This window comes from Phaenicophaeus curvirostris, chromosome 19 (assembly GCF_032191515.1).
Source record: "Phaenicophaeus curvirostris isolate KB17595 chromosome 19, BPBGC_Pcur_1.0, whole genome shotgun sequence".
NCBI classification, from domain to species: Eukaryota; Metazoa; Chordata; class Aves; order Cuculiformes; family Cuculidae; genus Phaenicophaeus; species Phaenicophaeus curvirostris.
In genome coordinates this window covers 3333317-3346108 of record NC_091410.1, presented here as the reverse complement: position 1 = coordinate 3346108, position 12792 = coordinate 3333317, and positions in this window count along the sequence as shown.

Sequence of the window (12792 nt, the reverse complement as noted above, 5' to 3'; positions counted from 1 at the left end):
GGAGCTGCCTCTCACCTCCTCAGCAGGTGGGAGATCCTGCCCTGGCTCCCAGCCCTACAAATAAAATCTTCCCTTTCAGATACTGACACACATACACAACTTAACGTGAGCCAGCAACGTGACCTCACAGCCCAAAGCCAACCCCAGAAAGCGAACTTTGTCCTGGGCTGCATCCAAAGCCGAGGGACCAGCAGGGAGGGAGGGGAATCTGCCCCTCTGCTCTCATCTGGTGAGACCCACCTGGAGCCCCGTGTTCGGTTTTGGAGTCCTCAGCGCAGCAAGGACGGGGAGCTGTTGGAGTGAGTCCAGAGGAGGCCACGGAGATGATCCGAGGGCTGGAGCACCTCCTGTATGAGGACAGGCTGAGAGAGTTGGGGTTATTCAGCCTGGAGAAGAGAAGACTCCTGGGAGACCGTAGGGCAGATTCCAGTATGGAAAGGGGCTCCAGGAAAGCTGGGGAGGGGCTTTTGATCAGGGAGTGCAGGGATAGGATCAAGGAAATGGTTTTGAGGGGAAAGAGGGGAGAGGTTTCCCAGTGCAGGGGTGGATGCCCCATCCCTGGAGGGGTTCAAGGCCAGGCTGGATGGGGCTTGCAGCCCCTGATCCAGTGGGAGGTGTCCCTGCCCATGGCAGGGGTGGGACTGGGTGGGCTTTGAGGTCCCTTTCGGGACTCTTCTGGCCGTGTTTTGCCTTCATTCCCCAGCCCCGGGCGCAGCGGCCGAGGGGAGATCGGAGGCTCCGCACGGTGCGCGGCCGCCGCCCGGTGGCTGCAGGCGGCACGAAACCCCAGCCCGGCTCGGGAGAGGGGTCACAGGCAGGGCTTCCCGCTGGGGACAAGGGGGACAGGGCTGAAGTGTTGTCCCCCGGCTGCAAGAGCCGCCCATCCCCTCAGTCAGAGCATCACCCGTCCCTTCAGTGGGAGCATCACCCGTCCCTTCAGCCAGAGCATCGCCCGTCCCCTCAGTCAGAGCATCACAGTCAGAAGCCCTGTGGCCAGACCATCACCCATCCCCATGGTCAGAGAATCGCCCACCCCCGTGGTGGTAGCATCACCCATCCCTGTGGTGGGAACATGACCAATTCCGTGGCAGGAGCATCGCCCATCCCCATGATCAATGCATCACCCACCCGTCACTGTGGCGCGAGCATCGTCACCCCCGTGGTTGACTGGTGGGTGATGGACACAGTTCCCAGATCTTGCTTTGGGGTATGGAGGGCTGCCCGTGCCCTCGCCCCCCCAGCATCTCTCACTGCCCACAGGCAATGGGTGGTTAAAATGCCAATAATTAATAATAAAAATGCAGGCATCTGCAGAGGTCTCTGCTCCTGTCTCCTGCTTGGTGTGGAACCATCACCAGCATCACACTGGGCTGGGCTTCTTTTATCCAAGCCTTGAAAGCCTCCAGGTATGCACAGTCCCCAGCACACCCTCCCCAGTAGAAAAGCCTTCCCTATTCACCAGCCTGAATGCCCAGGTCTCTGTTTGCCCTTCACCACATCGACTGGCCACAGTGGCTGTCCTCTGAACCTCACCCAAGGAATCCAGCTCCACGAGGGATGTGGGGACCACCAGCAATTGGGCTGGAGGTGCCTCGCCTACGTTTGGTGCCCCATTTCCCACACGTGGCTCTTCCAGCTCACAAGATGAGGCTTTGAGCACCCTGATCCAGCTGGAGGGGCTTTAAGGTCTCTTCCAACCCAAACCATTCAAAGATTCTATGATTCTGTGAAGGTGACAGAAGATGGTAAGGCAGGACCCAGCATTTCTGCCTGATCAGCTGTAAGCACACTTGGAGCTAAATGGAACTCAACAGTTTGAGTGCACCCTGGGGCTAGAGCCCAATTAAACCAAGGCAGCCCGTAAACCAAACAGCAGCAGAGCTGGTGTGAGGTGGCAGAGGGGTGAAAAAAACACTAGGGAAGTTGCTTTAATGTGCGCTGCATCATAAAAGCCTTTGTTCAAACGGCTTCTCTAGTGCTCTCAGCAGTAAATACTTCTGAAAAATACGCTGAGCAAATCCCATCTTCCTCTTTCATTTACTGCCTTGTAAATGGGGAGATTCTGGTAGGAATAAACCCCGCGGGGCCGGGAGCGGCTGCTGCCGCCTGTCCCCTCGCCAACCGGGCGGTGGCAGCGCGGATCCGCCGTTCCCAGAGAGCTCCTGGATAGATCCCAGAATCACAGTCACCAGATTGGGAAAGACGCCAGGATCATCTAGTCCAACCATTCCCATCAATCACTAAACCATGCCCCTCAGCACCTCGTCCACCCGTGCCTTAAACACCTCCAGGGAAGGTGAATCAACCACCTCCCTGGGCAGCCTCTGCCAGTGCCCAATGACCCTTTCTGAGAAAAATTTTTTCCTAATGTCCATCCTAAACCTCCCCTGGTGGAGCTTGAGGCCATTCCCTCTCCTCCTGCTCCCTGTCACTTGGGAGAAGAGCCCAGCTCCCTCCTCTCCACAACCTCCTTTCAGGTAGTTGGAGAGAGCAATGAGGTCTCCCCTCAGCCTCCTCTTCTCCAGGCTAAACAACCCCAGCTCTCTCAGCCGTTCCTCATAAGGCCTGTTCTCCAGCCCCTTCACCAGCTTCGTTGCTCTTCTCTGGACTCGCTCCAGAGCCTCAACATCCTTCTTGTGGTGAGGGGCCCAGAACTGAACACAGGATTCGAGGAGCGGTCTCACCAGTACTGAGTCCAGAGGGAGAAGAACCTCCCTGGACCTGCCGGCCACGCCGTTTCTGATCCAAGCCAAGATGCCATTGGCCTTCTTGGCCACCTGGGCCACTGCTGGCTCATGTTCAGTCGCTGTCAACCAACACGCCCAGGTCCCTCTCCTCCAGGCAGCTTTCCAGCCAGCCTTCTCCTAGTCTGTAGCTGCACAGGGTTGTTGTGCCCCAAGTGCAGGACCCAGCATTTGGCCTCGTTAAACTTCATGCCATTGGTCTCAGCCCAGTGGGTCCAGCCTGTTCAGATCCCTTTGGAGCCTCCCTACCCTCCAGCAGATCCACACTTCCACCCGGTGGATGGAGAGCATCATCCCCGGGCCCCATTGGTGTCACCCACCCTGCTCCAGGGACATGAGCCCCTCACAGGGGGACCAAGAGATGCTCCCTGGGCAGGGTTGGTGCAGCAGGAGCAACTGCACCTGGCAGAGAGCGGGTTCCAACCCAGCCTGTGGTCCCTGCAGCCCCGAGCAGAAAGATGGTGCTTGGTCTGGGCTTGGCCATGCTGCAGGTCCAGGTGGGAATGGTCACAGTGTCAGCCAGCTGTCCTTGACCAGGGTGTCAGCCAGATCTCTGGGAGTGGCGTAGTTTGACATTTCTGTTGGAGACATGGACAGTGGGATTGAGGGCACCCTTGGCCAGTTTGCCAGTGACATCAAGCTGAGTGGCACGATTGACATGCTGGAGGGAGAGGGTCTCATCCAGAGGGACATGGACAGGCTGGAGAGGTTGGACTGTGGGAAAAGTGTTGGAGCTGGGGTACAGAGAGTGAAGGTATATGGAGATCCATTCAGGACTGGGCTGGAGCAGTCTCAGCCTGCTTTCAGACTCCAGCAACACTTCTGCATCCATTACCCATCCCCTGAGCCCTTCATCTCTCCAGTGCCCTCATCCTCCAGCCCGCCCTCAGACCTCTCCCCCTCCTCTCTGCCCTCCAGCACTGACCCCAACAGCCCTCCTCTTCTCACTTGGTCAACCTTTTCCTCCTTAATTATTTAACATTATTACCAGTGCTTCCCTGAACACGGCCTCTTTGTGCAGTGATTTGCAAGGGCTTCCTCTGCCACAGCTCCCCTCTCCCCTCACGGTGACAGGCTGATCAGGGGCTGCGGTTGGGAGGTGCTGCTTTAGCCTGAATGCTGAGCACCAAGTCAGTGCGTGCAAGCTCTGAAATCCCCTGTTTTGAAGTCAGGAGATGCCTGAGAAGTTGCAGGGAAACCCAGAGTGTGTTTAGTGGGTCTGACTCTGATTTCACCCAAGGAAGACCTATCAGAGAATAGGTTGAGTTGGAAGGGAGCTTAAAGCCCATCCAGTTCCATCCCCTGCCATGGGCAGGGACACCTCCCACTGGATCAGGGGCTCCAAGCCCCATCCAACCTGGCCTTGAATCTCTCCAGGGATGGGGCAGCCACCACTGCTCTGGGCAACCTGGGCCGGGGCTTCCCCACCCTCACAGCAAAACATTTCTTCCTAAATTCTCACCTCAATCTCCCCTCTTTCAGCTGAAAACACGCATGTGTATAATTTACATGTGCCATTATCACTTAAGACAGGTATCTCTCCATCATCTGCCCAGCTTGCAGACCCCGTAAAGCCACTTGTGCCTTTCCTAGAATGACAAAGAAGCCACAGGAGGCTCCAGTTCCCCCAGCACTCACTTCCACACACACAACCCCCCAATACCACCCTGGCCAAGTCAACACCAGCATCTTTCATCTCAGTTCATGGCCAAATCCAGTCAGGTCCTCACATCCTGGGCCAGGCACACAAAGGGCTCTTCAGGACATTGGGAACACACACCCTGCAGAGCTTTAACAACCATCAGAGCTCCAGAACCTCCTTCTCCAGCTGTTCCTCTGCTGCAAAGGGTCAGGTGCAGACCCAGCTCCGCCAGCGTGGCCAAGAGCACCAGTGCCGGGCTGGGGTGCCCCTGGGCTCAGAGGAGCTCTCATTAGGAGGTAATAAGAGAGAAGAAAACAAAACAAAACAAAAAACATACTAAACACAAGGAAAGGGAGGTGGAAAGTAACTCATTATCCCAGCTTACTCTCAGGCCCATTAAATACTCACCATCCTCTCGGTGTGGGTGGGAGGAAATCCTGCCTGGGTGAGGGCAGATGGGATCCCCTCCAAATCACCCCAGGTGCTTCACGGTCAATTAGAGGCGAGGGGGAGCAAGGGAGAGGGGTTAAAGATTATGCAGAGGGCCAGGCCAGAGACACAGCGGGAAGCTCCTCTGCTCATCTATATCATAGACACTAATTTGGTTTAATTGACTTCAAAGGCTTTCCTGTAGGCTGCAGCATATGCAGTGCTGGGATCTATTTTTCTTAAAAGAGGTTTGAAAGAGGGCAGGTTTTTTTTTCTCTTGAAAGCATCCCAGGGAGAGTGCTTTGGGGTTTGATTTCTTTACAAGGACTGTCTCCAAAGGCGGATAAGAGGGAGCCATGGGAAATGAAAGCCAAAAAGGTATATATGAAAGGAAACACAACCAACAAAGACTGAGATGAAGCAGTTAAAGCACTTTAAAATCAAACCTCTCCCCCCTCAGTGCCTGCAGAGGGGCAATAAAACCATCCTGCAAAGTGCTAACGAAAGATTCCCCCCAGGAAAGCACGCCCTTTGGGGAAAGTTAGAGATGTTGAATTACCCCCCAGGAAAGTGAATAAACCAGGGACAACTCGTTGCTTTTATCCTTTCATCAGTGTGGGGAGAAGTGCCTTCTTAATGCTGGAGGGCTTAGGGAGAATGTAAACCAAATTGAAGAGCCAGGGGGCTGCAGGGCAGGGAGTGGGGTGTCCCCTTGGCAGGTGGGGACAAAAATGGGGAGATCAGGTCCCAGACTGCAGCCATGGACCTGAGGCCTCCTACATGGTGCATAAGGCAGAGAACAGAGCTCAGGAGACCCAAAGCTCCCAGCCCAGCTCTGAGCATCTTTCTGCAGCTTTGGGTAATTGCTTCCCACTCCAGGGAAGGGGCAGCACTTCCACTGATGGGGGCAAGGACAGACAGAGTGAGGGCTAAGGGATGTGGAACCTCCCCAGGGACAGGCTCTATGGAGCATCCCCAGAGCTTTCAGCCTCAGCATAGTTGAGATGAGATCTTGGGGAGAAATGTTTTCCTGTGAGAGTGGAGAGGACCTGGCACAGTTTGCCCAGAGAAGTGGTGGCTGCCCCATCCCTGCAGGGGTTCAAGGCCAGGTTGGATGGGGCTTGGAGCCCCTGATCCAGTGGGAGGTGTCCCTGCACATGGCAGGAGTTGGAACTGGGTGGGCTTTGAGAACCCTTCCAACCCAAACCATTCCATGATTCTATGTGCAAGGAAAGCATTGCAGATGCAAATGACCCACTGGTGGCAGGAGATAACTGTGAATCCGATAATCCTTCAGCAGCTGAAGAGGCCCATGGGCTACTTGCCCATTAGTAGTTGTCCTGTGGGCTGGCTCCAGTTACCAGGGGCAGCCCTACCTACTCTCCAGATGCTGCTCCAAATGTGCCCTGCTCTCCTGAGGTTCTGAGTTACATCTTCCACTGTTGCCTGGAGGTCTCAGGCACTGGAATGTGTCCACATGGAAACCTGGGTGCCTGCGGAACATGGCTCGTTAGCTGCTTGTCCAGGTCTATTCAGCACCTTTCAGAGGATGGCAGTGGGTCTGAGCTCTCCAGGGAGACAGCAGGGAGCAAAGACTGGGGCTGAGCACTGCCTGGGGTGCCCCTGGCAGGTTCAGTTCGTGATCCTTTGGGTAGGATCTGTGCCAGAGAGGTATTTGTACTGCATTAGGTGCTTCCCACACTGCCCTCAAGGCCTCTTTGGGTGCCCCTGAGCTGCTGGCAAGATTTTGGGGCTCACCAGAGAGACCTACAGCAGGATCACCCACTTTTTTTCCTGAGAGGTCTCAGAGCAAACCTTAGAGACGTCCTTGGGACAACTGTCCTTGTGCTGAGATGCCTTCGTGTAGTGACAACAGTCTCCAAAGAGCTTTGAGCTCAGATGGTGGCACCAGCTGCATTTCTTCCAGCAGGGAGTGACCAGAATTGCCTGGACGTGGCCAGGAAAGGCATGAGAACACAAGCATGAAATTTTGTGTTAACACCAAGGGGTTGCATGACAATGTCCTGGTCTAGGAGCGGATGCTCCACAGTCCGGCAGCAGCCTGGGAGTGTTACCTCTGGGGCTGTGTATGTGGCAATTATTTCGGCCCCTGTAAGCATTCGTGTGGACAGGTTTCAGAAAGGGCTGCATATTTTATAAGCGTGGCTATAAATAAATCACTGCCAAATTAAATCATGAGCCAAAATAAAACACCATGAAGCTGACAGGCAAACAAACAAAACCCCTGATCCCTGGAAGTGTGCTGGAGAGGGCAGCAGGTTCCTACAGCATTTGCTGCAGGCTGCTGGGTTCAGGGTCCTAGGGAGGTCCTGTGCTGAGACAGCTCATCCTGGAGTGGAGCTGAGCACCCACACAATCTTGTGGGTAGGTTTGAGAGAGTGAACCTGGAAACAGTGCTGTGCAATGCAGTTCTGTTGGCAACACTGGGTTCCCTCAGTTTCCCCACTTGCAATGCACAGGTAGGAGTGCCAGGTGCTCTTCTGCATGGGATTGGGCTTGTTCTCTTGTTGGCTTGGATCAGCCATGGGGTGGCCAGCAGGAGCAAGGATGGGATTGTCCACCTGCACTCTGTGCTGGTGAGGCCACACCTCGAATCCTGGGTTCAGTTTTGGTCCCTCACTCCAAGAAAGACCTTGAAGGGTTGGAGCATATCTGGAGAAGGGAACAGAGCTGGGGAAGGTGCTGGAGCCCAGGGGTTCTGGGAGTGGCTGCAGGCCCTGGGGCTGTTTAGCCTTGAGAAGAGGAGGCTGAGGGGACTGCACTCTGCAGCTCCCAGAAAGGAGGTTGTGGTGAAGTGGACGCTGGGCTTTTTTCCCAAGTAACAAGCGATAGGATGAGAGGGAATGGCCTCAAGTTGGCTAGGGGAGGGTTTGATGGGATATCAGGAAAGATTTCTTTCCTGACAGAGTGGTGAAGCCCTGGCAGAGGCTGCCCAGGGCAGTGGGGGAGTCTCCATCCCTGGGGGGTTCAGTAAATGTGTGGCCATGACACATGGGGACATTGTTTAGCAGGCACAGTGGGGCTGGGCTTGCAGTTAGACTGGATGGGCTTAGAGGTCTTTTCCAACATCAGTGATTCTATAATTCTATAATCCCTGCATGGGGGGAGGCAAAATGTATCAGGAGGCTGACCCAGGCCCCCAGTGCAATGCAGATTCACCAAGGTATGAGCCACCCACTGCACTGAACAGTCACCCATAGCACCTTCCTCCTCAGGCCTGGCCCAACCCAAGCGTTTGGTTTTGCTTTTTATGTGTAAGGATTCCCAGGCAGGACCAATTTTACGTTAAAGCAACAATTTTCTGGCTCTACGCTGCAGATTCACTTCAACCCCGACCAACTCAGACTGACAGCAGCGGTCAGCATGGTGTGTGGGATTGCTTTTAGGCATCAAGTGGTCTGTTATCAGAGTGGATTCATGCCCTCCTGAAGCCTGATGATCAGCGTTTGCTGAGTTTCTGTGGGGGATGCGCATAGATGATTTCCTCCAGTCCAGGGCTCTTTGACTGATGCTTGGGAAAATCAAATGGTCCCACAATGAGGCTTAATTCAGGGCAAAGGGAAGAGCCAGTAAATCTCTATGAATGTAAACAATGTCATCATTAAAGGAGGTTGTGTAGTGGGTGAAGCTATTAAAGGAGGGGAGGTGACTCCACGCCGTAAGGTCAGGCTGGGTTATCTGGTGCCCTCCGGGGCTGGGAGCAGTCTGCGCAAGTTAACATCCCTTGCCCTTTCCCAGCAGTCTTGTAATGGCAGGAATGGTGTGAGACCTCCTCTGCATAGAAAACCTGAGTTTGTTCCTAGCAAAATGCAAGGAGAGACTTTTTAGCTGGGAATCAGAGCAACAAAAAGGAAATTCTCATTACTGGGGGTGGTAGGAGGAATTGTTCACTGTTCTGTTTTAAGTGGTCTTACTGAGTGCTTCAAGAGCTTGGATGAGAAGAGACAAGGGAAGAAAGCAAAAGGCAAAAATAAGAAAGACTGACATTTTCATGTGGCTTTGCAGGGTTTCCTGATGTGCCAGGGTGATCACCATTCATGACACCTTCTCATCCCGTTGTGTGGACAGGCGGTGCCGGTGGTGGTTGAGCATCCGCTTGTTTTTCCAAAGCACAGAGTGCTTCCCACACCTCCTTGATCCATCTCTTCCAGTCTCAAACCTACCTCTTACCACAAAGACAAGTAGATTGAACCCTGTCGGTCTACTGATAACTGAGCAACTGAGCCCGCCTGGTGTAGGTCCAGGCATTCAGCCAAAGCCACATCCCACCAGGAAAGCAAGATTCCTTTACCCATTGCAGCCCAAATTCAGGTCTTGTATATACATTTACCTGAAATCAAAGAGGTACGGCTATTGTCTGAAAAGAGTATCACAGATCCAACGTTTTCTCCCTTTCTGAAAGGGAAAATCTGGGATTACTCAATTTCTGGAGGCCTTGCTAACAGCAAAAAAAGAGTTGGACTGGCCTATAGGCAGCGCCGCATAAACCTCTGCCCTCCTCTCCCCTGCAGTGCTGGAAGTTGGAGACTAGAGTGCTGTTGCTGGGATGTTGGACCAGGGGTTCTCATTGCAAAGAGCAGTGGCAGCAATCACTGCAGAGCTGTCTTCCCCAGGGCAGCCCATGCATTTGGATCCTTGCTTTGCCTGTAGCCCTGGTGCTGTTGTACCACCCAGGTGAGCAGGGTAGGTGGGAACAGCAACTGTGGGTAGGGATTTAGGAGTTCCAGGCTGGTTTCTCAGCCTCAGGTCCGTTGTGTTGCCTCCTTGGTCTCCCTGGGCAGGCAGGGCTGTCTCCAGCTGTGCTCGGTCCCCTTGAAACCCTGCAGCTCCGGCCAGGGAGCTGGTGGGAGGACAGACCATCCGGGAAACATGTACCCACCACGGCGTGGCATTTCACACCCGTGGAGATCAGGTGAGGAGCACATTGGTGATAACGGCAAACTGCAGCAGAGCAGGCAATTCAGCAGGACTGACCCTCATCCTTTGTTTTATGGGCTAAAGTCTTATAAATAATAGATGGGGTGGGCAGGGGGTGAAGCAGGAGGATAAATGACTTGTCCAGGGTGGCACAGGTTCCCCGTTAAACAGCTGTTTGGGGCATCCCAGTGCCCTAAGTCAACATGCCAGGGACCAGGGAGGTGCAATCCCCCTGCTCTCTGGGGGGCGGCTGGATCCCAGCAGCGCCCCACACAACCTGCGAAGGGATGTGGAGGTCGTGGGGAGGAAGGATGGGGAACCCTGAGTGCTTAAATATTCCAATCACTCTATCTGCTGGGAGATAATACTTTTAATTTTCACCACACAAAGAACATGTCCTGAACCAGAAGGGGGTTGCCTAATTCATCATGCTTGCTTTCCCCACAATACCAGCGCTGACAAGCATAACATTTTAAAATGAGAGAAGTGGACATAATTAATGCTCATGAATTGCAAACGCTTCTTTATTAAAGGGCTTTTGCTTGCCCCTGGACCATCTGCTTCATTTCACCGGGCCGGGGTCCTGAGGCTATAATAACTTGCAGCTTTAATAATTTTACTTCTTAATTAAAGATCATCTCAAAGAGCAGAGGCACAGACATGTTCCCAGCCCAGATCTGATTTTAACAGAGGAAACCTTGAGGGACAGGTAATATAATTTGCATCCTTTCATTTGCAACATCCCTCCAACGAGGCTGAGGACTATGAGGCCAGTGTCCTTCAAGATTTTGGGCTTTCTAGGGACTAGAGGTCTGAGCTCTGGACCTCTGCTCCTTCTACAATTGTCATGGACCCAGCACATGCGGTGTAGAGCAAAGGGCTCACTGCTATTTTCCTGTCCCTCAAGGGCTGTGAAGCCCTGGGTGGTGGGTCTGGCATGTGGTGAGAGACTCCAGAGGAGCAGCTCATGGCTGGATCTTGCAGGGCTTTGGAGAGGCCAGGCTAGGCTAACACGCAAGCTCCTGCTTAAGAAATAGAAGGGCTGATGGCATTTTCACCCTGTCAGGTGATCCCGAGCCTGTATGCCCTGGTTTTGGATTAAGTAAAGCCGGGGGCTGTGCAGGGGAGATGATCCCAGGCTTTGCCTGGTGCCACTGGAGCTTCGGGGTGCCCCTCGCTGTGAGCCCTGAGCCCTCCCAGGGCTGCAGCACAGCCAACATCATCCACACCTGCGCTCCCCACAGATCTGGGTGACCTTTTAGGGGGCTGTGCTCTCTTTCAATGGGGTGAGTTGACAGTGCGTGAAATATGGTGGATTAATTCACACTTCATTGTCGCTAGACATGAGGCCGAAGGTCGAGGTCCTTTAAGAAAACTAGGTATGAATTAATGCCCTGTAATTCACACATCACAGGCCTTCCTAGGGACAGAACACTGTATTCTAAAATGTTGTTTTAATTATTTATGGGTTAATTGATTGCAGTAGTACTGGATTAGCCAAAGGTGCATTGATGAGGAAGAGTTTGGGTTTTGAATTACACTTTGTTTGTCCAAATTGAAAAATCAGTGAATAACCTAAGATCCAGAAAGATGTCTTGGTTTAATTACCCTCTCCCTCTCCCCTCCCCTTCCCTCTCCCTCTCCTTCATAGAGGCCAAAATACTCTAAGTAAGGCAGAGACAAGTCTATCAGAGTGATCTGATTAAATCCATCAGCCTTGGAAAGTCAGAGCCCCATTCAAACTGGGGGCGATGGGAACACTGGTCCAGGTAGCTGAGAAAATGCGAAGTGATTGCAATCATCTCCTTCTCAGCCCCTTCCCCTGGGTCTCCACCAGCCGAGCCCACCCATGGGGGCACTTCAGGCTCCGAGGTTCCCCTCTGCACCCAGCAGCCACGCCAACACTCCCCACGCACATCGTGCTGGGTGACTGCCTGGAAGACCTTCAGATCTAATATCTGCACAAGACAATTACTGTCCTTTTGGGGATTTAGTCCTTGAGAGCCCGGGCATGAGAACTGCTTTTCCTAACGAAGAGCCGTTATTCCATTGCAACCTGAGTGCGGCACACATGGAGCAGGCGGGGCTGCAGAGGTCTAGGGTCCTGCAGGCGTCAAATGCTCATCATGTGTGGCAGCATCAAACAGCTTGAATACTGACTACAATCCATTGAACCCTGCTGCTTCTTTATGTTCTTGGAAGTTCAGAGAACAACATTTATTTTAGTCATTGCAGCAGTTTCCTTTTGTTTGTGCTTTTTTTGACCAAAGCAGCTGGTTTTCCAAAACATTTTTCAGGACCAATCTTCTGGTTTGGGTTACAGAAAACAAAACAAACAGCTGCTTCTCTGTAACCAACGTTTACTTTAAAGAAAATTCTGGCTTTTAATGAAAAATTTGGACAAATGATTAATCATGGTCTTTCCTTTTATTTCCTGCAAAAAATTAACTTCCAGTGGTGTGTCCCCAGCCAGATTTCCATTTTGATGGTGATCACAGAGCCAGTTTCTGTCCACCTGGGCTCACCCAGGAGATCAGGCAATGTCCGGGTTCAGTCCGGACACTGCAGGTTGCTCAGCTCAGCAGGGAACAAGGAATTACACAAGGGAGAGCCTGCGCCTGCTTGCTCCGATTAAACGTATCTGCCCTTATGGCTCAGTGTGTTCACGCCGAGCACTCAGGAGCATGGCACGGAAAGCAGATGTGGATGAAGAATAGTGGCTCAGTTCTGAACCAGGCTGCAGTGCAGAAATCTATTTATTTATTGTAACTATTTTTTTTTCCTTCAAAGGGAAGGAGATGGACAGAAGACCTGTTCCCTTCTTGTGTTTGAATCCCTCACTTCCTTTGTCAGGAGCACAGAAGCAGGGATTCACAGAAGCTGATGGCTTCTGGGCTCCACATGGGCTTTTGGAGACTCGTCTGTTATGGGCAGAGCTGGGTAGAAGGGCTGTCCTAGAATTGTACAATGGTTGGGTTGGAAGGGACCTCAAAGCCCATCCAGTCCCATCACCTGCCGTGGGCAGGGACACCTCCCATT